The 27,026-nt window shown below is 43.5% G+C and overlaps 1 protein-coding gene across 1 annotated transcript in view; it reads left to right on the top strand.

Moving 5' to 3' along the window:
• Nucleotides 1–704: 704 nt before the first annotated feature.
• The window catches only part of LOC147709866 (uncharacterized), a 43,531-nt gene continuing 17,209 nt past the window's right edge, over nucleotides 705–27,026 (top strand). Inside the window, exon 1 of the mRNA XM_086928319.1 lies at nucleotides 705–819. The gene's annotated coding sequence lies outside the window, so the exon portion shown is untranslated. The remainder of the gene's footprint in view (nucleotides 820–27,026) is intronic.

Raw genomic sequence — 27,026 nt, 5'->3', positions numbered from 1 at the left:
GGGCCCCATAGAATCCTTCACCCCTGCCCCCACCCCAGGGGGCCCCATAGAATCCTTCACCCCTGCCCCCACCCCAGGGGGCCCAATAGAATCCTTCACCCCTGCCCCCACCCCAGGGGGGCCAATAGAATCCTTCACCTCTGCCCCCCAGGGGGCCCATAGAGTTCTTCACCTCTGCACCCACCTGCCCCCCTCCCCCCAGGTGTCCAGTGACTCCCCTCAGCCTGGCTCTAGTTCAGCCCTCACTGGTGCTCGTCAAATCCCATAAACACAAACAGTGATGACGCTGCACTCACCCCTGCACCGGGGGTCCTGCTCTGACTGCGCCAAACATGGGGTCAGGGGTCAGCTGTCAGGACAACACACTGGTCTCTCTGCGCATGCGCAGACCCCTACAGGAAGCAGTCACGGTATTATACTGGTCGCACTGCGCATGCGGAGACCCCGGCGGACCTCTTTCAAGGTATCATACAGGCCGTGCTGCGCATGCGCAGGCCCTTAATAAACAGCGGATTCCCTCTCAACTTGTAACTGAAGGTGCGCGCATGCGCAGTTATTAACAGTCGATCTTTTCACAAACGCGTAGCCCGCGTTGCGCATGCGCAGATCTACACTCACTACCCGACCTGAGCTCACTTCCCCATATATACGTAGCCAGTGGGTGGCGCATGTGTAGATCCACATTCACGACCTCCGGAAGTGACGTCCTCCGTAGCTGCAGCCAAGAAGTGCTCCCCGCAGACAGCAGAGCTGCAGCCCCGGGGGCGCCTCGAAGCGGAGGCTTCATCTGCAGGCGCTGTGAGGCCTGGTGTGTCAGAGGTGAGGCTGAGGAGGGGGAGGCTGAGGAGGGGGAGGCTGAGGAGGGGGCTGGGGGGGCGGGGTCTCGTCCATGTCCCCCCCTCTCTGTCATCGACCCTCATCCCTCAGCATTGACCCCACAGACCCTGTGTTGACTCCTCCTGGAGGCTCCTCGAGGCCCTGAGCTTTTGCACATTCGTGAATTCTGTATCTATGTCCTCAGAGCACAGGCCCTGAACAATCATTGACAAAACCAATAGCTGTCACCCATGCACAATCTCCTGGCTTTGCCAATGTTTGTTTGTTTGTTTAATGCTTGTAAAAGAGAGGAGATCTGCTGAATTTCTCAAATGGAACGGCAGATCATTCCAGACCTTAGATGCGCAGGCGATGAAACTCCTAGCTCCCCAACTGGCTTTTTTAAATATAAGAACTAGGACTTGTCTTGCTCCTGTGGACCGAAGAGTCCTTCCAGGAACATACCATTTGAATCTTTGCCTCAGATGGTCAGGCCGATTCCATTGAGGGCTTTAGATGCCGTACAGAGGGCCTTAAATCTTACCCTTTGTTCCACAGGGAGCCAGTGTAGTTACATTAGTTCTTTTTTGACAATATTTAGCTGTCCATGTCAACAACTTAGCCGCCGTGTTTTGCACGATCTGAAGCCTGTTAATGTGCTGTTTTTGGGCGTTCAGACAGACGCTGTTGCAATAAACCATACGTGCCATAACAAGTGCCGTGGCCACCGTCCTGAGACTTTCTTCTGTAAGACAAAGCTTTATTTTTCTTATGATTCTGAGTATCAGAAAACAAGCGGACACCACCGTGCTTATTTGGTCACTAAACGTAAGTTTGTTATGCACTAACACCCACAGATTTGTTGCTTGCTGGAATCAGGGCAAATACCAAAATCTTCTGGTCACCAGTCTGGTGTCCATAGGTGTGGATTATTCCTGAATATGATGACCTCTCTTTTGCTTGAATTTAGTTTCAAGCAGTTGGTCGACATCCAATCCTGAGATGGCTTTCATACAATCATGAAAACATGCCCCAGTTTCCTTTTCCTCCACATTAACACAATTTGAGTGTCGTCTGCATAGGAGGTGAGTTGGAAGCCAAAGGATCTTATCAAACATGCCAGAGTTATCATGTACATATTAAAAAGTGTTGGGCTTAACGGTGAGCCGTGAGGCACCCCACAAGAATCAGGAAACGGCTTTGACTTGTTGTCTAGATCGACTGTTTGTGTTCTTTCAGCTAGAAAGGACTACAGGAGGTTCCAAGCATCAACCTGTACCCCTGCTCAGACAGCCGGTCCATCGGAACTTCATGATGGACCGTGTCAAAGGCCGCTGACAAATCTAGCATAATCAGTATTGCCTTGCCTCCACAGTCCAAGGCCTCCCTCACTTCCTCTGTAGATTTAATTAAAGCCAGCTCCGTGCTGTGTTCACCTCTAAACCTGTATTGAGACTGGTCGAGTAGATTATTGATTCTGATAAATACACTGAGCTGGGAATTCATAGCTTTTTCAGCATTTTTTGCAAGAAGCGGAAGCCATGAAATTGGCCTATAACTACTTGGGTCCTTAGGAACCAGAGTTGTTTTTTTTAATGGGGGGAGTATAGAGGCCTTCTTTCAGTCCCTGGGAAATATGCCGGTGGTGAATATGGTGTTGAGCAAAGGGGTAAGAGCTTACCCTTTGACTTCCGGAATTCATTTCAATTCAAACGCTGGACATGGGTCCATGGAAGACCCTGATCGAATAGAGTTCAAAAGTTTGATTGACTCTTATATTTCCAGCAATAAGAATTTATCTAAAACTGGTGTAGGGTTGGGTCTATTAGGTTCTATTTTAGGTGGCTGCACTTTTTCACCTTTTTGGGCTAAAGTGAATGTAGAAAAAATACATTCCACCTTTTGTTGGAAAAAAGGAGCACATTTTTCGCACAATTCAGGACTACTAAAGCTCTTAGGGGCTGGTGCGGCAAGTTTAGTAATCGTTTTAAAGAGTTCTTTGAAATTGGAATTAGCTTGAGAAATTTGTTCTGTAAAAACTTCTTTTTTGTTTCCAGCAATAGTTCCTTATAGATTCTGAGACTTTGCTTATAAATTTCTATATCCTTACTTTTATACCTTTTCCTCCATGCCCATTCTAATATTTTACAGGCTGTTTCAGGTTTTTAAAAATCATCTGAGTACCAGGAATCTGAGGGTTGGGCCCGTTTAAGGGTTCAATGTTTAACCGGAACTAATTTATTGCATGCTGTGTCTATCCAATCTGTATAGGCCGACGTAGCCTCGTCCACCCGAGAGGGGAGAGGGCACATGGTTCTCTTTAGTGCTCCTTCTAATGCTAAACAATCTGCATTTTTCCAGGCTCTTTTTGCAATCTTCCTTATGGGTTCAGGTCTGGGTTGAAGGCCTTTTGAATCCTTCAGGTCAAATAAAATGGCACTGCGATCGGACCACGACAATGGAAGTACCACAGTGTCAGCATATTACAGGACTGTATTGTGTATGGATAGCTCAGTAGGTTAATGCGCCTCCGGCAAAGAGTCTGCCATCATATTACAGGACTGTATTTTATATGGAGAGCTCAGTGGGTTAATGTACCTCCCGCAGAGAGTCTGGCAGCATATTACACAACTGTATTTTATATGGTTAGCTCAGTCAGTGGGTTAATGTACCTCCTGCAGAGAGTCTGCCAGCATATTACAGGACTGTATTTTATATGGGTAGCTCAGTTGGTTTATGTGTCTCCTGCTGAGAGTCTGCCAGCATATTACAAGACTGTATTTTTTTATGGATAGTTCAGTGGGTTAATGTGCCTCCTGCAAAGAGTCTGTCAGTATATTACAGGACTGTATTTTATATGGATAGTTCAGTGGGTTAACGCACCTCCTGCCTAGAGTCTGCCAGCATATTACAGGACTGTATTTTATACGGATATCTCAGTGGGTTAATGTGCCTGCTGCAGAGAGTCTGTCAGCATATTACAGGACTGTATTTTATATGGATAGCTCAGTAGGTTATTGCACCTCCTGTAAGGAGTCTGTCAGCATATTACAGGACTGTATTTTATATGGATAGTTCAGTGTGTTAATGCGCCTCCTGACTAGGATCTGCCAGCATATTACAGGACTGTATTTTATATGGAGAGCTCAGTGGGTTAATGCGCCTCCTGCAGAGAGTCTGCCAGCATATTAAAAGACTGTATTTTACATGGATAGTTCAGTGGGTTAACGCGCCTCCTGCCTAGAGTCTGCCAGCATATTACAGGACTGTATTTTATAAGGATAGCTCAGTGGGTTAATGCGCCTCCTGCAGAGAGTGTGCTACATATTATAGGACTGTATTTTATACGGATGTCTCAGTGGGTTAATGTGCCTGCTGCAGAGTCCGCCAGCATATTACAAGACTGTATTTTATATGGATAGTTCAGTGGGTTAACGCGCCTCCTGCCTAGAGTCTGCCAGAATATTACAGGACTGTATTTTATATGGATGGCTCAGTGGGTTAATGTGCCTCCTGCAGAGAGTCTGTCAGCATACTACAGGACTGTATTTTATATAAATAGCGCAGTGGGTTAATGCGCCTCCTGCAGAGAGTCTATCAGCATACTACAGGACTGTATTTTATATGGATAGCTCAGTGGGTTAATGCGCCTCCTGCTGAGAGTCTGCCAGCATACTACCAGACTGTATTTTATATGGGTAGCTCAGTAGGTTAATGCACCTCCTGCACAGAGTCGGCTGCATATTACAGGACTGTATTTTATATGGATAGTTCAGTGGGTTAACGCGCCTCCTGCCTAGAGCCTGCCAGCATATTACAGGACTGTATTTTATACGGATATCTCAGTAGGTTATTGCACCTCCTGTAAGGAGTCTGTCAGCATATTCCAGGACTGTATTTTATATAGATAGTTCAGTGTGTTAATGCGCCTCCTGACTAGGATCTGCCAGCATATTACAGGACTGTATTTTATATGGAGAGCTCAGTGGGTTAATGCGCCTCCTGCAGAGAGTCTGCCAGCATATTACAGGACTGTACTTTATATGGATAGCTCAGTGGGTTAATGCGCCTCCTGCAGAGAGTCTGCTGCATATTACAGGACTGTATTTTATACGGAAAGCTCAGTGGGTTAATGAGCCTCCTGCAGAGAGTCTGTCAGCATCTTACAGGACTGTATTTTATATGGATAGTTCAGTGGGTTAATGTGCCTCTTGCACAGAGTGTCTGTCAGCACATTACAGAACTATATTTTATTTGGATAGTTCAGTGGGTTAAAGCGCCTCCAGCAGAGAGTCTGCTAGCATATTACAGGACTGTATTTTATATGGATAGCTCAGTGGGTTAATGCGCCTCCTGCACAGAGTCGGCTGCATATTACAGGACTGTATTTTATAGGGATATCTCAGTAGGTTAATGTGCCTGCTGTAAGGAGTCTGTCAGCATATTACAGGACTGTATTTTATATGGATAGTTCAGTGGGTTAATGCGCCTCCTGCACAGAGAGTGTCCGCATATTACAGGACTGTTTTTTATATGGATTGTTCAGTGGGTTAATACCCCTCCTGCAGAGAGTCTGTCAGCATATTACAGGACTGTATTTTATATGGATAGCTCAGTTGGTTAATGTGCCTCCTGCTGAGAGTCTGCCAGCATATTACAAGACTGTATTTTATATGGGCAGGACTCTACAAATCTAAAAAATCTCACTTGACCTGCAAGTCGAGTGAGTAGACTTTTCTACTCGACCTAACAGCAATGCACTCGACCCACAATTGATCGTATAATGGACTTTTTTCAAAACATTTGCAGCGCCAACAACCTAGGAACTAATTAACTAACTAATTAAAAAATGTAACTTGAAGTTTGTACAAACTACAATACTGGGTTAATATACATTTGCTTTCAATAAAACAATGATGGTTCCAATATACATTTTTAACTGCATCAGATCTGTAACTCTCACTGTGTGGCAGATTCGCACAAAAGCACTCAATTTGAAATGCGCTCAGCCTCTAATCAATGGAACTGAACGATGTGCAACACCAGTGCAGCTTATGAAATAACTGACTCACTATTGAGACTCACTAGTCTGCTCTTGAGTATTGCGGGTTCTAATGGGGGACGGAGGGTTATAATACCTGTTCAGTAAAACTAAACTTTAGGTCTGCCTGACGCTTCCCCCTCCCAAAGCCTAACTCTGGGCCTAAACTTACTTTTTGGGGGGAAACTGGGTGGTAATTAGTGGTCACACAATCTGCACAATCCGCACCTTAGCCTAGGTGATGGTGACACTGTCTTGTGTGCAAAATCAAGCAATGAAGGTGAGGAAACATAAACTATACCAGCATAGTAAACCTGTTCTAGGAATGCAACTTGCATAGCAGTATGAAACTCGGGGAAGAGACATTTAATTTCCACCTTCAGACGTTTATAAAAGAGTGCAAGTAACCCTACGGTGCAACGCAGCCAAATCAAACTCTCCACGTCATTGCGCTTCATCCGGCCAAGGCAAGCAAACCTTTTTTTAAACAGTGAGAGCGGGCACAGCACAGACAGTCCGACCTGTAAACAAATATTTGCACAATGGTCTCTCAGGCTTGACAACGTAGGGCGGTCACCAGGCAATTAGAGTGAGCATTAGAGTTTGTCTCTGCATGTTGGGAGCCAATAATTACATGATGTTTTCAGACAATGTGCCTGCACCAAAAAGTGTTTTTTTTGCTCTACACAGAGTGTCAGTGCAACTACTGTTCTACTACAGCATTGTCATTCTATATATGCAGCATAATCTGCCAATTTGCACATAACTTTACAGATTCATTAAAACATTCATTTTCAACTCACAGTTGCACAAATAATATATTGAATCTTATTTAAGACCAAAGGAAAAAATTCAATCAGTGCAGCGTACCTAGGCAGCTAATTACCAAATCAAGCAATGAAGATGAGGGAAACATATCGTAAATTTACCCCAATATGACCTAAGATCATGAAACTGCACAGCACTAGAAATGGAAGGGCACAGTGCCATCAAGCATCCAGTAACTCAGTGTTCCCCACGAAGATGATGATAAGTCTCCGGTGTCTTGGCTCATCTTACTTTCTGGAGGAGGGGGGGGAGAGAGATGACACCCTTTAAACTGCCCCCCAAGAGCATGAGAGACGCGGGAGTGATGCCTTGATGTCCGACAAGCATACTTGGGACTGCTAGCTAGGGACATGATCGCGCACACACTTGGGGACGGTAAATTATCACGCATTGTACCTTTGAGGGTGCATTACTGTTTCTCTCACACGGGGGTCAAAGCCAATAATTCCCTCCACTCCACCTTTATTTAAACGCACTGTCTTGTGTTTGGCAGGCCTCTAGGAAAATAGCAGCTGTGCGCTAGTGCCTCAAATCTGAAAATAATTACCCCCCGGAACATGAGAAGAGTGAAAGCCTCTGAGCCCTGCCCTGTGGTAAATGCGGCTCCTGCACTGGCAGTCACGGACATCAGCTGAGCTCGGCTGAGGTGAGGACCACTCCCATTAATCAGGACGGTACTCCAGGGAGAGCAGATAAACCTTCGGGAGACAGAACCTTGGCTCAGGAGGGGCCCTCGCTGCCTTGTCAACACAGGCCGCCTAACTGTAGCAGCGAAGAACCGCTTCTCACTTCTCTCAGTGTTTCGTACACCCCTACCCTCAGCAGTCCTTCCTCATGGTGCTGCATTTGCCCAGATTTTGCAAAAGAAACGCGCCATGTGTTTTGGCCATTTCACCTTCGATTGTGTTGTGGTGTCTCCTGGGCCTAGGGCATTTTTGTTAACTTTCTAGAAAAGATTTTTGGACTGCAGTTTGAGGGTGTAACAACGTACATATAATTTGCTGCATCGTAATTTTGCTCCCTGCTGGCTTACGCAACATTGCATGCCCAGCCAGTGGTTAGTAGAGTTCGCAATCATACTCCCTGTTTTCAAGCCTACTAGCGACTGGTTAAATCATAGTTCTAATAACTTTGATGCTTCCTGTTTTCAAGGCTGTCATTAGTCCCCCCTTGTAAAATGAGGCAACTCCGTCGGGCAAGTGCAAAAGTACTTTATTTCCAGGCCGTCAGTCCCCAGGTCTACTCAGCAACTGCCGTCCTAGGATTCGTTTCCCACTCAACAGCCCCCCACATTCCTGGACTCCACCAGAGCCAACACCTTGTGACTTGAAAGTTGTAGAATAAAGATCACATGCACACACAGACGGAAAGATGCCCCCACCAGCAGTGTTATGACTTACTCCAGCATGTGACTCGCACACAACACAGGCAGCGGCGCGCAAAGAGCAATAACTGGCACAAGCTCAGCGAAATCAGAAATACAATACTCACAATTAAGTTTTGCGGTCGGCCTAAATCGTCCCGACTCCACCGAGGAGAGCGCGTGGTGGCGTGCTACGTCACTGCTGCACTTTTAAGCAGCACAGCGCGGGGGCAGGCCAGGGCCGTCATTGGTAGCGCTTTTGCGCGCTACAAGATTGACGGCCCTGGCACCCAATCAAACAATAGGCAGTGCGTGCATGATACATGCGCTATGCTGCCCCCTAAGCCTTTCATCGCGCACCGCACCCCGCCACCTAGAGCTTCCACAAGCTACTGCACCTACCAGAGAGGCACTCGCCAGGCCGGTCAAGTAGGCCTTGAAACTGACTTGACCTGCACAAAATTCACTCCCATTTGCGAGCGGGCGAGTACATTTCTAGAGCCCTGATGATAGTTCAGTGGGTTAACGCGCCTCCTGCCTAGAGTCTGCCAGCATATTACAGGACTGTATTTTATATTGATAGCTCAGTAGGTTATTGCACCTCCTGCAGACAGTCGGCTACATATTACAGGACTGTATTTTATACGGATATCTCAGTGGGTTAATGTGCCTGCTGCAGAGAGTCTGTCAGCATATTACAGGGCTGTATTTTATATAGATAGTTCAGTGGGTTAATGTGCCTCCTGCAGAGAGTTTGTCAGCATATTACAGAATCAAACTGTATTTTATACGGATAGCTCAGTGGGTTAATGCGCCTCCTGCAGAGAGTCTGTCAGCATATTACAGGACTGTATTTTATATGGATAGCTCAGTTGGTTAATGTGCCTCCTGCTGAGAGTCTGCCAGCATATTACAAGACTGTATTTTATATGGATAGTTCAGTGGGTTAATGTGCCTCCTGCAAAGAGCCTGTCAGCATTTTACAGGACTGTATTTTATATGGATAGTTCAGTGTATTAATGCGTCTCCTGACTAGGATCTGCCAGCATATTACAAGACTGTATTTTATATGGAGAGCTCAGTGGGTTAATGCGCCTCCTGCAGAGAGTCTGCCAGCATATTACAGAACTGTATTTTATATGGGGAGCTCAGTGGGTTAATGCACCTCCTGCACAGAGAGTCTGTCAGCATATTACAGGACTGTATTTTATATAGATAGTTCAGTAGGTTAATGTGCCTCCTGCAGAGAGTTTGTCAGCATATTACATGACTGTATTTTTATAGATAGTTCAGTAGGTTATTGTGCCTCCTGCAGAGAGTTTGTCAGCATATTACAGGACTGTATTTTATATGGAGAGCTCAGTGGGTTAATGCGCCTCCTGCAGAGAGTCTGTCAGCATATTACAGAACTGTATTTTATATGGGGAGCTCAGTGGGTTAATGCGCCTCCTGCACAGAGAGTCTGTCCGCATATTACAGGACTGTAATTTATATAGATAGTTCAGTGGGTTAATGTGCCTCCTGCAGAGAGTTTGTCAGCATATTACAGGACTGTATTTTATATGGAGAGCTCAGTGGGTTAATGTGCCTCCTGCAGAGAGTCTGTCAGCATATTACAGGACTGTATTTTATATGGAGAGCTCAGTGGGTTAATGCGCCTCCTGCAGAGAGTCTGTCAACATATTACAGAACTGTATTTTTTATGGAGAGCTCAGTGGGTGAATGCACCTCCTGCACAGAGAGTCTGTCAGCATATTACAGGACTGTATTTTATATAGATAGTTCAGTGGGTTAATGTGCCTCCTGCAGAGAGTTTGTCAGCATATTACAGAATCAAACTGTATTTTATACGGATACCTCAGTGGGTTAATGCACCTCCTGCAGAGAGTCTGTCAGCATATTACAGGACTGTATTTTATATGGCTAGCTCAGTGGGTTAATGCGCCTCCTGCAGAGAGTCTGTCAGCATATTACAGGACTGTATTATATATAGATAGTTCAGTAGGTTAATGTGCCTCCTGCAGAGAGTTTGTCAGTATATTACATGACTGTATTTTTATAGATAGTTCAGTAGGTTATTGTGCCTCCTGCAGAGAATTTGTCGGCATATTACATGACTGTATTTTATATGGAGAGCTCAGTGGGTTAATGCGCCTCCTGCAGAGAGTCTGTCAGCATATTACAGGACTGTATTTTATATGGCTAGCTCAGTGGGTTAATGCGCCTCCTGCAGAGAGTCTGTCAGCATATTACAGAACTGTATTTTATATGGCTAGCTCAGTGGGTTAATGCGCCTCCTGCAGAGAGTCTGTCAGCATATTACAGAACTGTATTTTAAACGGATAGCTCAGAGGGTTAATGCTTCCTGCTGAGAGTCTATCAGCATAGTACAGGACTGTATTTTATATTGATAGCTCAGTAGGTTATTGCACCTCCTGCAGACAGTCGGCTACATATTACAGGACTGTATTTTATACGGATATCTCAGTGGGTTAATGTGCCTGCTGCAGAGAGTCTGTCAGCATATTACAGGACTGTATTTTATATGGATAGCTCAGTGGGTTAATGTGCCTCCTGCAGAGAGTTTGTCAGCATATTACAGAATCAAACTGTATTTTATACGGATAGCTCAGTGGGTTAATGCGCCTTCTGCAGAGAGTCTGTCAGCATATTACAGGACTGTATTTTATATGGCTAGCTCAGTGGGTTAATGCGCCTCCTGCAGAGAGTCTGTCAGCATATTACAGGACTGTATTTTATATGGATAGCTCAGTTGGTTAATGTGCCTCCTTCTGAGAGTCTGCCAGCATATTACAAGACTGTATTTTATATGGAGAGTTCAGTGGGTTAATGTGCCTCCTGCAAAGAGCCTGTCAGCATATTACAGCTCAGTGGGTTAATGCTTCCTGTAAAGAGTCTATCAGCATAGTACAGGACTGTATTTTATATTGATAGCTCAGTAGGTTATTGCACCTCCTGCAGACAGTCGGCTACATATTACAGGACTGTATTTTATACGGATATCTCAGTGGGTTAATGTGCCTGCTGCAGAGAGTCTGTCAGCATATTACAGGACTGTATTTTATATAGATAGTTCAGTGGGTTAATGTGCCTCCTGCAGAGAGTTTGTCAGCATATTACAGAATCAAACTGTATTTTATACGGATAGCTCAGTGGGTTAATGCGCCTCCTGCAGAGAGTCTGTCAGCATATTACAGGACTGTATTTTATATGGATAGCTCAGTGGGTTAATGTGCCTCCTGCTGAGAGTCTGCCAGTATATTACAAGACTGTATTTTATATGGATAGTTCAGTGGGTTAATGTGCCTCCTGCAAAGAGCCTGTCAGCATATTACAGGACTATATTTTATATGGATAGTTCAGTGTATTAATGCGTCTCCTGACTAGGATCTGCCAGCATATTACAGGACTGTATTTTATATGGAGAGCTCAGTGGGTTAATGCGCCTCCTTCAGAGAGTCTGCCAGCATATTACAAGACTGTATTTTACATGGATAGTTCAGTGGGTTAACGCGCCTCCTGCCTAGAGTCTGCCAGCATATTACAGGACTGTATTTTATATGGATAGCTCAGTGGGTTAATGCACCCCCTGCAGAGAATCTCCAGCATACTATAAGACTGTATTATATATGGATAGCTCAGTGGGTTAATGCGCCTCCTGCAGAGAGTGTGCTACATATTACAGGACTGTATTTTATACAGATGTCTCAGTGGGTTAATGTGCCTGCTGCAGAGAGTCTCTCAGCATATTACAGGGCTGTTTTTCATATGGATAGCTCAGTGGGTTAATGTGCCTACTGCAGAGAGTTGTCAGCATATTACAGGACTGTATTTTATATGGAGAGCTCAGTGGGTTAATGCGCCTCCTGCAGAGAGTCTGTCAGCATATTACAGGACTGTATTTTATATAGATAGTTCAGTAGGTTAATGTGCCTCCTGCAGAGAGTTTGTCAGCATATTACAGGACTGTATTTTTATAGATAGTTCAGTGGGTTAATGTGCCTCCTGCAGAGAGTTTGTCAGCATATTACAGAATCAAACTGTATTTTATACGGATTGCTCAGTGGGTTAATGCGCCTCCTGCAGAGAGTCCGTCAGCATATTACAGGACTGTATTTTATATGGCTAGCTCAGTGGGTTAATGCGCCTCCTGCAGAGAGTCTGTCAGCATATTACAGAAATGTATTTTAAACGGATAGCTCAGTGGGTTAATGCTTCCTGTAAAGAGTCTATCAGCATAGTACAGGACTGTATTTTATATTGATAGCTCAGTAGGTTATTGCACCTCCTGCAGACAGTCGGCTATTCCTTCGACCCGACTCTTTGGTCCTCGCAGCCATATGATTCCCATTTCCATCAAGTTGGTTCCTTCTGATTGCTCAGCGCCAAGATGCTCCTTCCGGAGCGATAGTCGCGCTATAGAAAAATTAATAAATATCAAATATCAAATATATATTACAGGACTGTATTTTATATAGATAGTTCAGTGGGTTAATGTGCCTCCTGCAGAGAGTTTGTCAGCATATTACAGAATCAAACTGTATTTTATACGGATAGCTCAGTGGGTTAATGCGCCTCCTACAGAGAGTCTGTCAGCATATTACAGGACTGTATTTTATATGGATAGCTCAGTTGGTTAATGTGCCTCCTGCTGAGAGTCTGCCAGCATATTACAAGACTGTATTTTATATTGATAGTTCAGTGGGTTAATGTGCCTCCTGCAAAGAGCCTGTCAGCATATTACAGCTCAGTGGGTTAATGCTTCCTGTAAAGAGTCTATCAGCATAGTACAGGACTGTATTTTATATTGATAGCTCAGTAGGTTATTGCACCTCCTGCAGACAGTCGGCTACATATTACAGGACTGTATTTTATACGGATATCTCAGTGGGTTAATGTGCCTGCTGCAGAGAGTCTGTCAGCATATTACAGGACTGTATTTCATATAGATAGTTCAGTGGGTTAATGTGCCTCCTGCAGAGAGTTTGTCAGCATATTACAGGACTGTATTTTATATGGATAGCTCAGTTGGTTAATGTGCCTCCTGCTGAGAGTCTGTCAGCATATTAGAGGACTGTATTTTATATGGATAGCTCAGTTGGTTAATGTGCCTCCTGCTGAGAGTCTGCCAGCATATTACAAGACTGTATTTTATATGGATAGTTCAGTGGGTTAATGTGCCTCCTGCAAAGAGCCTGTCAGCATATTAGAGGACTGTATTTTATATGGAAAGCTCAGTTGGTTAATGTGCCTCCTGCTGAGAGTCTGCCAGCATATTACAAGACTGTATTTTATATGGATAGTTCAGTGGGTTAATGTGCCTCCTGCAAAGAGCCTGTCAGCATATTACAGGACTGTATTTTATATGGATAGTTCAGTGTATTAATGCGTCTCCTGACTAGGATCTGCCAGCATATTACAAGACTGTATTTTATATGGAGAGCTCAGTGGGTTAATGCGCCTCCTGCAGAGAGTCTGCCAGCATATTACAAGACTGTGTTTTACATGGATAGTTCAGTGGGTTAACGCGCCTCCTGCCTAGAGTCTGCCAGCATATTACAGGACTGTATTTTATATGGATAGCTCAGTGGGTTAATGCACCCCCTGCAGAGAATCTCCAGCATACTATAAGACTGTATTATATATGGATAGCTCAGTGGGTTAATGCGCCTCCTGCAGAGAGTGTGCTACATATTACAGGACTGTATTTTATACGGATGTCTCAGTGGTTTAATGTGCCTGCTGCAGAGAGTGTGCTACATATTACAGGACTGTATTTTATACAGATGTCTTAGTGGGTTAATGTGCCTGCTGCAGAGAGTCTCTCAGCATATTACAGGACTGTTTTTCATATGGATAGCTCAGTGGGTTTATGTGCCTCCTGCAGAGAGTTTGTCAGCATATTACAGAATCAAACTGTATTTTATACGGATAGCTCAGTGGGTTAATGCGCCTCCCGCAGAGAGTCTGTCAGCATATTACAGGACTGTATTTTATATGGCTAGCTCAGTGGTTTAATGCGCCTCCTGCAGAGTCTGTCAGCATATTACAGAACTGTATTTTATATGGGGAGCTCAGTGGGTTAATGCGCCTCCTGGACAGAGAGTCTGTCAGCATATTACAGGACTGTAATTTATATAGATAGTTCAGTGGGTTAATGTGCCTCCTGCAGAGAGTTTGTCAGCATATTACAGGACTGTATTTTATATGGAGAGCTCAGTGGGTTAATGCGCCTCCTGCAGAGAGTCTGTCAGCATATTACAGGACTGTATTTTATATAGATAGTTCAGTAGATTAATGTGCCTCCTGCAGAGAGTTTGTCAGCATATTACAGGACTGTATTTTATATGGAGAGCTCAGTGGGTTAACGCGCCTCCTGCAGAGAGTCTGTCAACATATTACAGAACTGTATTTTATACGGATATCTCAGTTTGTTAATGTGCCTGCTGCAGAGAGTTTGTCAGCATATTACAGGACTGTATTTTATATGGAGAGCTCAGTGGGTTAATGCACCTCCTGCACAGAGAGTCTGTCAACATATTACAGAACTGTATTTTTTATGGAGAGCTCAGTGGGTAATGCACCTCATGCACAGAGTCTGTCAGCATATTACAGGACTGTATTTTATACGGATATCTCAGTTTGTTAATGTGCCTGCTGCAGAGAGTCTGTCAGCATATTACAGGACTGTATTTTATATGGATAGCTCAGTTGGTTAATATGCCTCCTGCTGACAGTCTGCCAGCATATTACAAGACTGTATTTTATATGGATAGTTCAGTGGGTTAATGTGCCTCCTGCAAAGAGCCTGTCGGCATATTACAGGACTGTATTTTATATGGATAGTTCAGTGTATTAATGCGTCTCCTGACTAGGATCTGCCAGCATATTACAGGACTGTATTTTATATGGAGAGCTCAGTGGATTAATGCGCCTCCTGCAGAGAGTCTGCCAGTATATTACAAGACTGTGTTTTACATGGATAGTTCAGTGGGATAACGCGCCTCCTGCCTAGAGTCTGCCAGCATATTACAGGACTGTATTTTATATGGATAGCTCAGTGGGTTAATGCACCCCCTGCAGAGAATCTCCAGCATACTATAAGACTGTATTTTATACGGATGTCTCGGTGGGTTAATGTGCCTGCTGCAGAGAGTGTGCTACATATTACAGGACTGTATTTTATACAGATGTCCTAGTGGGTTAATGTGCCTGCTGCAGAGAGTCTCTCAGCATATTACAGGACTGTTTTTCATATGGATAGCTCAGTGGGTTAATGTGCCTCCTGCAGAGAGTTTGTCAGCATATTACAGGACTGTATTTTATATGGAGAGCTCAGTGGGTTAATGCGCCTCCTGCAGAGAGTCTGTCGGCATATTACAGGACTGTAGTTTATATGGCTAGCTCAGTGGGTTAATGCGCCTCCTGCAGAGAGTCTGTCAGCATATTACAGGACTGTATTTTATATGGCTAGCTCAGTGGGTTAATGCGCCTCCTGCATAGAGTCTGTCAGCATATTACAGAACTGTATTTTATATGGGTAGCTCAGTGGGTTAATGCGCCTCCTGCACAGAGAGTCTGTCAGCATATTACAGGACTGTAATTTATTTAGATAGTTCAGTGGGTTAATGTGCCTCCTGCAGAGAGTTTGTCAGCATATTACAGGACTGTATTTTATATGGAGAGCTCAGTGGGTTAATGCGCCTCCTGCACAGAGAGTCTGTCAGCATATTACAGGACTGTAATTTATTTAGATAGTTCAGTGGGTTAATGTGCCTCCTGCAGAGAGTTTGTCAGCATATTACAAGACTGTATTTTATATGGAGAGTTCAGTGGGTTAATGTGCCTCCTGCAAAGAGCCTGTCAGCATATTACAGCTCAGTGGGTTAATGCTTCCTGTAAAGAGTCTATCAGCATAGTACAGGACTGTATTTTATATTGATAGCTCAGTAGGTTATTGCACCTCCTGCAGACAGTCGGCTACATATTACAGGACTGTATTTTATACGGATATCTCAGTGGGTTAATGTGCCTGCTGCAGAGAGTCTGTCAGCATATTACAGGACTGTATTTTATATAGATAGTTCAGTGGGTTAATGTGCCTCCTGCAGAGAGTTTGTCAGCATATTACAGAATCAAACTGTATTTTATACGGATAGCTCAGTGGGTTAATGTGCCTCCTGCAGAGAGTTTGTCAGCATATTACAGGACTGTATTTTATATGGATAGCTCAGTGGGTTAATGTGCCTCCTGCTGAGAGTCTGCCAGTATATTACAAGACTGTATTTTATATGGATAGTTCAGTGGGTTAATGTGCCTCCTGCAAAGAGCCTGTCAGCATATTACAGGACTATATTTTATATGGATAGTTCAGTGTATTAATGCGTCTCCTGACTAGGATCTGCCAGCATATTACAGGACTGTATTTTATATGGAGAGCTCAGTGGGTTAATGCGCCTCCTTCAGAGAGTCTGCCAGCATATTACAAGACTGTATTTTACATGGATAGTTCAGTGGGTTAACGCGCCTCCTGCCTAGAGTCTGCCAGCATATTACAGGACTGTATTTTATATGGATAGCTCAGTGGGTTAATGCACCCCCTGCAGAGAATCTCCAGCATACTATAAGACTGTATTATATATGGATAGCTCAGTGGGTTAATGCGCCTCCTGCAGAGAGTGTGCTACATATTACAGGACTGTATTTTATACAGATGTCTCAGTGGGTTAATGTGCCTGCTGCAGAGAGTCTCTCAGCATATTACAGGGCTGTTTTTCATATGGATAGCTCAGTGGGTTAATGTGCCTACTGCAGAGAGTTTGTCAGCATATTACAGGACTGTATTTTATATGGAGAGCTCAGTGGGTTAATGCGCCTCCTGCAGAGAGTCTGTCAGCATATTACAGGACTGTATTTTATATAGATAGTTCAGTAGGTTAATGTGCCTCCTGCAGAGAGTTTGTCAGCATATTACAGGACTGTATTTTTATAGATAGTTCAGTAGGTTATTGTGCCTCTTGCAGAGAGTTTGTCAGCATATTACATGACTGTATTTTATATGGAGAGCTCAGTGGGTTAATGCGCCTCCTGCAGAGAGTCTGTCAGCATATTAAAGAACTGTATTTTATATGGGGAGCTCAGTGGGTTAATGCGCCTCCTGCAGAGAGTCCGTCAGCATATTACAGGACTGTATTTTATATGGCTAGCTCAGTGGGTTAATGCGCCTCCTGCAGAGAGTCTGTCAGCATATTACAGAACTGTATTTTAAACGGATAGCTCAGTGGGTTAATGCTTCCTGTAAAGAGTCTATCAGCATAGTACAGGACTGTATTTTATATTGATAGCTCAGTAGGTTATTGCACCTCCTGCAGACAGTCGGCTATATATTACAGGACTGTATTTTATATAGATAGTTCAGTGGGTTAATGTGCCTCCTGCAGAGAGTTTGTCAGCATATTACAGAATCAAACTGTATTTTATACGGATTGCTCAGTGGGTTAATGCGCCTCCTGCAGAGAGTCCGTCAGCATATTACAGGACTGTATTTTATATGGCTAGCTCAGTGGGTTAATGCGCCTCCTGCAGAGAGTCTGTCAGCATATTACAGAACTGTATTTTAAACGGATAGCTCAGTGGGTTAATGCTTCCTGTAAAGAGTCTATCAGCATAGTACAGGACTGTATTTTATATTGATAGCTCAGTAGGTTATTGCACCTCCTGCAGACAGTCGGCTATATATTACAGGACTGTATTTTATATAGATAGTTCAGTGGGTTAATGTGCCTCCTGCAGAGAGTTTGTCAGCATATTACAGAATCAAACTGTATTTTATACGGATAGCTCAGTGGGTTAATGCGCCTCCTGCAGAGAGTCTGTCAGCATATTACAGGACTGTATTTTATATGGCTAGCTCAGTGGGTTAATGCGCCTCCTACAGAGAGTCTGTCAGCATATTACAGAACTGTATTTTATATGGATAGCTCAGTGGGTTATTGTGCCTCCTGCTGAGAGTCTGTCAGCATATTACAGGACTGTATTTTATATGGATAGCTCAGTTGGTTAATGTGCCTCCTGCTGAGAGTCTGCCAGCATATTACAAGACTGTATTTTATATGGATAGTTCAGTGGGTTAATGTGCCTCCTGCAGAGAGTTTGTCAGCATATTACAGGACTGTATTTTATATTGATAGCTCAGTGGGTTAATGCTTCCTGTAAAGAGTCTGTCAGCATATTACAGGACTGTATTTTATATAGATAGTTCAGTAGGTTAATGTGCCTCCTGCAGAGAGTCTGTCAGCATATTACAGGACTGTAGTTTATATGGATAGCTCAGTGGGTTAATGCGCCTCCTGCACAGAGTCGGCTGCATATTACAGGACTGTATTTTATATGGATAGTTCAGTGGGTTAACGCGCCTCCTGCCTAGAGTCTGCCAGCATATTACAGGACTGTATTTTATATTGATAGCTCAGTAGGTTATTGCACCTCCTGCAGACAGTCGGCTATATATTACAGGACTGTATTTTATATAGATAGTTCAGTGGGTTAATGTGCCTCCTGCAGAGAGTTTGCCAGCATATTACAGAATCAAACTGTATTTTATACGGATAGCTCAGTGGGTTAATGCGCCTCCTGCAGAGAGTCTGTCAGCATATTACAGGACTGTATTTTATATGGATAGCTCAGTGGGTTATTGTGCCTCCTGCTGAGAGTCTGTCAGCATATTACAGGACTGTATTTTATATGGATAGCTCAGTTGGTTAATGTGCCTCCTGCTGAGAGTCTGCCAGCATATTACAAGACTGTATTTTATATTGATAGTTCAGTGGGTTAATGTGCCTCCTGCAAAGAGCCTGTCAGCATATTACAGCTCAGTGGGTTAATGCTTCCTGTAAAGAGTCTATCAGCATAGTACAGGACTGTATTTTATATTGATAGATCAGTAGGTTATTGCACCTCCTGCAGACAGTCGGCTACATATTACAGGACTGTATTTTATACGGATATCTCAGTGGGTTAATGTGCCTGCTGCAGAGAGTCTGTCAGCATATTACAGGACTGTATTTCATATAGATAGTTCAGTGGGTTAATGTGCCTCCTGCAGAGAGTTTGTCAGCATATTACAGGACTGTATTTTATATGGATAGCTCAGTTGGTTAATGTGCCTCCTGCTGAGAGTCTGTCAGCATATTAGAGGACTGTATTTTATATGGATAGCTCAGTTGGTTAATGTGCCTCCTGCTGAGAGTCTGCCAGCATATTAAAAGACTGTATTTTATATGGATAGTTCAGTGGGTTAATGTGCCTCCTGCAAAGAGCCTGTCAGCATATTACAGGACTGTATTTTATATGGATAGCTCAGTTGGTTAATGTGCCTCCTGCTGAGAGTCTGTCAGCATATTAGAGGACTGTATTTTATATGGATAGCTCAGTTGGTTAATGTGCCTCCTGCTGAGAGTCTGCCAGCATATTAAAAGACTGTATTTTATATGGATAGTTCAGTGGGTTAATGTGCCTCCTGCAAAGAGCCTGTCAGCATATTACAGGACTGTATTTTATATGGATAGTTTAGTGTATTAATGCGTCTCCTGACTAGGATCTGCCAGTATATTACAAGACTGTATTTTATATGGAGAGCTCAGTGGTTTAATGCGCCTCCTGCAGAGAGTCTGCCAGCATATTACAAGACTGTGTTTTACATGGATAGTTCAGTGGGTTAACGCGCCTCCTGCCTAGAGTCTGCCAGCATATTACAGGACTGTATTTTATATGGATAGCTCAGTGGGTTAATGCACCCCCTGCAGAGAATCTCCAGCATACTATAAGACTGTATTATATATGGATAGCTCAGTGGGTTAATGCGCCTCCTGCAGAGAGTGTGCTACATATTACAGGACTGTATTTTATACGGATGTCTCAGTGGTTTAATGTGCCTGCTGCAGAGAGTGTGCTACATATTACAGGACTGTATTTTATACAGATGTCTTAGTGGGTTAATGTGCCTGCTGCAGAGAGTCTCTCAGCATATTACAGGACTGTTTTTCATATGGATAGCTCAGTGGGTTAATGTGCCTCCTGCAGAGAGTTTGTCAGCATATTACAGAATCAAACTGTATTTTATACGGATAGCTCAGTGGGTTAATGCGCCTCCTGCAGAGAGTCTGTCAGCATATTACAGGACTGTATTTTATATGGCTAGCTCAGTGGTTTAATGCGCCTCCTGCAGAGAGTCTGTCAGCATATTACAGAACTGTATTTTATATGGGGAGCTCAGTGGGTTAATGCGCCTCCTGGACAGAGAGTCTGTCAGCATATTACAGGACTGTAATTTATATAGATAGTTCAGTGGGTTAATGTGCCTCCTGCAGAGAGTTTGTCAGCATATTACAGGACTGTATTTTATATGGAGAGCTCAGTGGGTTAATGCGCTTCCTGCAGAGAGTCTGTCAGCATATTACAGGACTGTATTTTATATAGATAGTTCAGTAGATTAATGTGCCTCCTGCAGAGAGTTTGTCAGCATATTACAGGACTGTATTTTATATGGAGAGCTCAGTGGGTTAAAGCGCCTCCTGCAGAGAGTCTGTCAACATATTACAGAACTGTATTTTTTATGGAGAGCTCAGTGGGTTAATGCACCTCCTGCACAGAGAGTCTGTCAACATATTACAGAACTGTATTTTTTATGGAGAGCTCAGTGGGTTAATGCACCTCCTGCACAGAGTCTGTCAGCATATTACAGGACTGTATTTTATACGGATATCTCAGTTTGTTAATGTGCCTGCTGCAGAGAGTCTGTCAGCATATTACAGGACTGTATTTTATATGGATAGTTCAGTGGGTTAATGTGCCTCCTGCAAAGAGCCTGTCGGCATATTACAGGACTGTATTTTATATGGATAGTTCAGTGTATTAATGCGTCTCCTGACTAGGATCTGCCAGCATATTACAGGACTGTATTTTATATGGAGAGCTCAGTGGGTTAATGCGCCTCCTGCAGAGAGTCTGCCAGTATATTACAAGACTGTGTTTTACATGGATAGTTCAGTGGGATAACGCGCCTCCTGCCTAGAGTCTGCCAGCATATTACAGGACTGTATTTTATATGGATAGCTCAGTGGGTTAATGCACCCCCTGCAGAGAATCTCCAGCATACTATAAGACTGTATTTTATACGGATGTCTCGGTGGGTTAATGTGCCTGCTGCAGAGAGTGTGCTACATATTACAGGACTGTATTTTATACAGATGTCCTAGTGGGTTAATGTGCCTGCTGCAGAGAGTCTCTCAGCATATTACAGGACTGTTTTTCATATGGATAGCTCAGTGGGTTAATGTGCCTCCTGCAGAGAGTTTGTCAGCATATTACAGGACTGTATTTTATATGGAGAGCTCAGTGGGTTAATGCGCCTCCTGCAGAGAGTCTGTCGGCATATTACAGGACTGTATTTTTATAGATAGTTCAGTAGGTTATTGTGCCTCCTGCAGAGAGTTTGTCAGCATATTACATGACTGTATTTTATATGGAGAGCTCAGTGGGTTAATGCGCCTCCTGCAGAGAGTCTGTCAGCATAGTACAGGACTGTATTTTATATTGATAGCTCAGTAGGTTATTGCACCTCCTGCAGACAGTCGGCTACATATTACAGGACTGTGTTTTATACGGATATCTCAGTTTGTTAATGTGCCTGCTGCAGAGAGTCTGTCAGCATATTACAGGACTGTATTTTATATAGATAGTTCAGTGGGTTAATGTGCCTCCTGCAGAGAGTTTGTCAGCATATTACAGGACTGTAGTTTATATGGCTAGCTCAGTGGGTTAATGCGCCTCCTGCAGAGAGTCTGTCAGCATATTACAGGACTGTATTTTATATGGCTAGCTCAGTGGGTTAATGCGCCTCCTGCAGAGAGTCTGTCAGCATATTACAGGACTGTATTTTATATGGAGAGCTCAGTGGGTTAATGCGCCTCCTGCAGAGAGTCTGTCAGCATATTACAGGATTGTATTTTATATAGATAGTTCAGTAGGTTAATGTGCCTCCTGCAGAGAGTTTGTCAGCATATTACAGGACTGTATTTTATATGGAGAGCTCAGTGGGTTAATGCGCCTCCTGCAGAGAGTCTGTCAACATATTACAGAACTGTATTTTTTATGGAGAGCTCAGTGGGTTAATGCACCTCCTGCACAGAGAGTCTGTCAACATATTACAGAACTGTATTTTGTATGGAGAGCTCAGTGGGTTAATGCACCTCCTGCACAGAGTCTGTCAGCATATTACAGGACTGTATTTTATACGGATAGCTCAGTGGGTTAATGTGCCTGCTGCAGAGAGTCTGTCAGCATATTACAGGACTGTATTTCATATAGATAGTTCAGTGGGTTAATGTGCCTCCTGCAGAGAGTTTGTCAGCATATTACAGAATCAAACTGTATTTGATACGGATAGCTCAGTGAGTTAATGCGCCTCCTGCAGAGAGTCTGTCAGCATATTACAGGACTGTATTTTATATGGATAGCTCAGTTGGTTAATATGCCTCCTGCTGAGAGTCTGCCAGCATATTACAAGACTGTATTTTATATGGATAGTTCAGTGGGTTAATGTGCCTCCTGCAAAGAGCCTGTCGGCATATTACAGGACTGTATTTTATATGGATAGTTCAGTGTATTAATGCGTCTCCTGACTAGGATCTGCCAGCATATTACAGGACTGTATTTTATATGGAGAGCTCAGTGGGTTAATGCGCCTCCTGCAGAGAGTCTGCCAGCATATTACAAGACTGTGTTTTAAATGGATAGTTCAGTGGGTTAACGCGCCTCCTGCCTAGAGTCTGCCAGCATATTACAGGACTGTATTTTATGTGGATAGCTCAGTGGGTTAATGCACCCCCTGCAGAGAATCTCCAGCATACTATAAGACTGTATTATATATGGATAGCTCAGTGGGTTAATGCGCCTCCTGCAGAGAGTGTGCTACATATTACAGGACTGTATTTTATACGGATGTCTCAGTGGGTTAATGTGCCTGCTGCAGAGAGTGTGCTACATATTACAGGACTGTATTTTATACAGATGTCTTAGTGGGTTAATGTGCCTGCTGCAGAGAGTCTCTCAGCATATTACAGGACTGTATTTTATATGGAGAGCTCAGTGGGTTAATGCGCCTCCTGCAGAGAGTCTGTCAGCATATTACAGGACTGTTTTTCATATGGATAGCTCAGTGGGTTAATGTGCCTCCTGCAGAGAGTTTGTCAGCATATTACATGACTATTTTGTATGGAGAGCTCAGTGGGTTAATGCGCCTCCTGCAGAGAGTCTGTCAACATATTACAGAACTGTATTTTTTATGGAGAGCTCAGTGGGTTAATGCACCTCCTGCACAGAGAGTCTGTCAACATATTACAGAACTGTATTTTTTATGGAGAGCTCAGTGGGTTAATGCACCTCCTGCACAGAGAGTCTGTCAGCATATTACAGGACTGTATTTTATATAGATAGTTCAGTGGGTTAATGTGCCTCCTGCAGAGAGTTTGTCAGCATATTACAGAATCAAACTGTATTTTATACGGATAGCTCAGTGGGTTAATGCGCCTCCTGCAGAGAGTCAGTCAGCATATCACAGGACTGTATTTTATATGGCTAGCTCAGTGGGTTAATGCGCCTCCTGCAGAGAGTCTGTCAGCATATTACAGAACTGTATTTTAAACGGATAGCTCAGTGGGTTAATGCTTCCTGTAAAGAGTCTATCAGCATAGTACAGGACTGTATTTTATATTGATAGCTCAGTAGGTTATTGCACCTCCTGCAGACAGTCGGCTACATATTACAGGACTGTATTTTATACGGATATCTCAGTGGGTTAATGTGCCTGCTGCAGAGAGTCTGTCAGCATATTACAGGACTGTATTTTATATAGATACTTCAGTGGGTTAATGTGCCTCCTGCAGAGAGTTTGTCAGCATATTACAGAATCAAACTGTATTTTATACGGATAGCTCAGTGGGTTAATGCGCCTCCTGCAGAGAGTCTGTCAGCATATTACAGGACTGTATTTTATATGGCTAGCTCAGTGGGTTAATGCGCCTCCTGCAGAGAGTCTGTCAGCATATTACAGAACTGTATTTTATATGGATAGCTCAGTGGGTTATTGTGCCTCCTGCTGAGAGTCTGTCAGCATATTACAGGACTGTATTTTATATGGATAGCTCAGTTGGTTAATGTGCCTCCTGCTGAGAGTCTGCCAGCATATTACAAGACTGTATTTTATATGGATAGTTCAGTGGGTTAATGTGCCTCCTGCAAAGAGCCTGTCAGCGTATTACAGGACTGTATTTTATATGGATAGTTCAGTGTGTTAATGCGTCTCCTGACTAGGATCTGCCAGCATATTACAGGACTGTATTTTATATGGAGAGCTCAGTGGGTTAATGCGCCTCCTGCAGAGAGTCTGCCAGCATATTACAAGACTGTATTTTACATGGATAGTTCAGTGGGTTAACGCGCCTCCTGCCTAGAGTCTGCCAGCATATTACAGGACTGTATTTTATATGGATAGCTCAGTGGGTTAATGCACCCCCTGCAGAGAATCTCCAGCATATTATAAGACTGTATTATATATGGATAGCTCAGTGGGTTAATGCGCCTCCTGCAGAGAGTCTCTCAGCATATTACAGGACTGTATTTTATATGGATAGCTCAGTTGGTTAATGTGCCTCCTGCTGAGAGTCTGCCAGCATATTACAAGACTGTATTTTATATTGATAGTTCAGTGGGTTAATGTGCCTCCTGCAAAGAGCCTGTCAGCATATTACAGGACTGTATTTTATATGGATAGCTCAGTTGGTTAATGTGCCTCCTGCTGAGAGTCTGTCAGCATATTAGAGGACTGTATTTTATATGGATAGCTCAGTTGGTTAATGTGCCTCCTGCTGAGAGTCTGCCAGCATATTAAAAGACTGTATTTTATATGGATAGTTCAGTGGGTTAATGTGCCTCCTGCAGAGAGTTTGTCAGCATATTACAGAATCAAACTGTATTTTATACGGATAGCTCAGTGGGTTAATGCACCTCCTGCACAGAGAGTCTGTCAACATATTACAGAACTGTATTTTTTATGGAGAGCTCAGTGGGTTAATCCACCTCCTGCACAGAGTCTGTCAGCATATTACAGGACTGTATTTTATATAGATAGTTCAGTGGGTTAATGTGCCTCCTGCAGAGAGTTTGTCAGCATATTACAGGACTGTATTTTATATAGATAGTTCAGTGGGTTAATGTGCCTCCTGCAGAGAGTTTGTCAGCATATTACAGAATCAAACTGTATTTTATATGGAGAGCTCAGTGGGTTAATGCGCCTCCTGCAGAGAGTCTGTCAGCATATTACAGAATCAAACTGTATTTTATACGGATAGCTCAGTGGGTTAATGTGCCTGCTGCAGAGAGTCTGTCAGCATATTACAGGACTGTATTTCATATAGATAGTTCAGTGGGTTAATGTGCCTCCTGCAGAGAGTTTGTCAGCATATTACAGAATCAAACTGTATTTGATACGGATAGCTCAGTGAGTTAATGCGCCTCCTGCAGAGAGTCTGTCAGCATATTACAGGACTGTATTTTATATGGATAGCTCAGTTGGTTAATATGCCTCCTGCTGAGAGTCTGCCAGCATATTACAAGACTGTATTTTATATGGATAGTTCAGTGTATTAATGCGTCTCCTGACTAGGATCTGCCAGCATATTACAGGACTGTATTTTATATGGAGAGCTCAGTGGGTTAATGCGCCTCCTGCAGAGAGTCTGTCAGCATATTACAGGACTGTATTTTATATAGATAGTTCAGTAGGTTAATGTGCCTCCTGCAGAGAGTTTGTCAGCATATTACAGAATCAAACTGTATTTTATACGGATAGCTCAGTGGGTTAATGTGCCTGCTGCAGAGAGTCTGTCAGCATATTACAGGACTGTATTTTATATGGATAGCTCAGTGGGTTAATGCACCCCCTGCAGAGAATCTCCAGCATACTGTAAGACTGTATTATATATGGATAGCTCAGTGGGTTAATGCGCCTCCTGCAGAGAGTGTGCTACATATTACAGGACTGTATTTTATACGGATGTCTCAGTGGGTTAATGTGCCTGCTGCAGAGAGTGTGCTACATATTACAGGACTGTATTTTATACAGATGTCTTAGTGGGTTAATGTGCCTGCTGCAGAGAGTCTCTCAGCATATTACAGGACTGTTTTTCATATGGATAGCTCAGTGGGTTAATGTGCCTCCTGCAGAGAGTTTGTCAGCATATTACATGACTGTATTTTATATGGAGAGCTCAGTGGGTTAATGCGCCTCCTGCAGAGAGTCTGTCAGCATAGTACAGGACTGTATTTTATATGGGGAGCTCAGTGGGTTAATGCGCCTCCTGCACAGAGAGTCTGCCAGCATATTACAGGACTGTAATTTATATAGATAGTTTAGTGGGTTAATGTTAAACGGATAGCTCAGTGGGTTAATGCTTCCTGTAAAGAGTCTATCAGCATAGTACAGGACTGTATTTTATATTGATAGCTCAGTAGGTTATTGCACCTCCTGCAGACAGTCGGCTACATATTACAGGACTGTATTTTATACGGATATCTCAGTGGGTTAATGTGCCTGCTGCAGAGAGTCTGTCAGCATATTACAGGACTGTATTTTATATAGATAGTTCAGTGGGTTAATGTGCCTCCTGCAGAGAGTTTGTCAGCATATTACAGAATCAAACTGTATTTTATATGGATAGCTCAGTGGGTTAATGCGCCGCCTGCAGAGAGTCTGTCAGCATATTACAGGACTGTATTTTATATGGCTAGCTCAGTGGGTTAATGCGCCTCCTGCAGAGAGTCTGTCAGCATATTACAGAACTGTATTTTATATGGATAGCTCAGTGGGTTATTGTGCCTCCTGCTGAGAGTCTGCCAGCA

This window comes from Lissotriton vulgaris, chromosome 6 (assembly GCF_964263255.1).
Source record: "Lissotriton vulgaris chromosome 6, aLisVul1.2, whole genome shotgun sequence".
Lineage (NCBI taxonomy): Eukaryota > Metazoa > Chordata > Amphibia > Caudata > Salamandridae > Lissotriton > Lissotriton vulgaris.
Note: the sequence above shows the minus strand (reverse complement) of the source record. Positions and strands in the feature narration are given on the sequence as shown.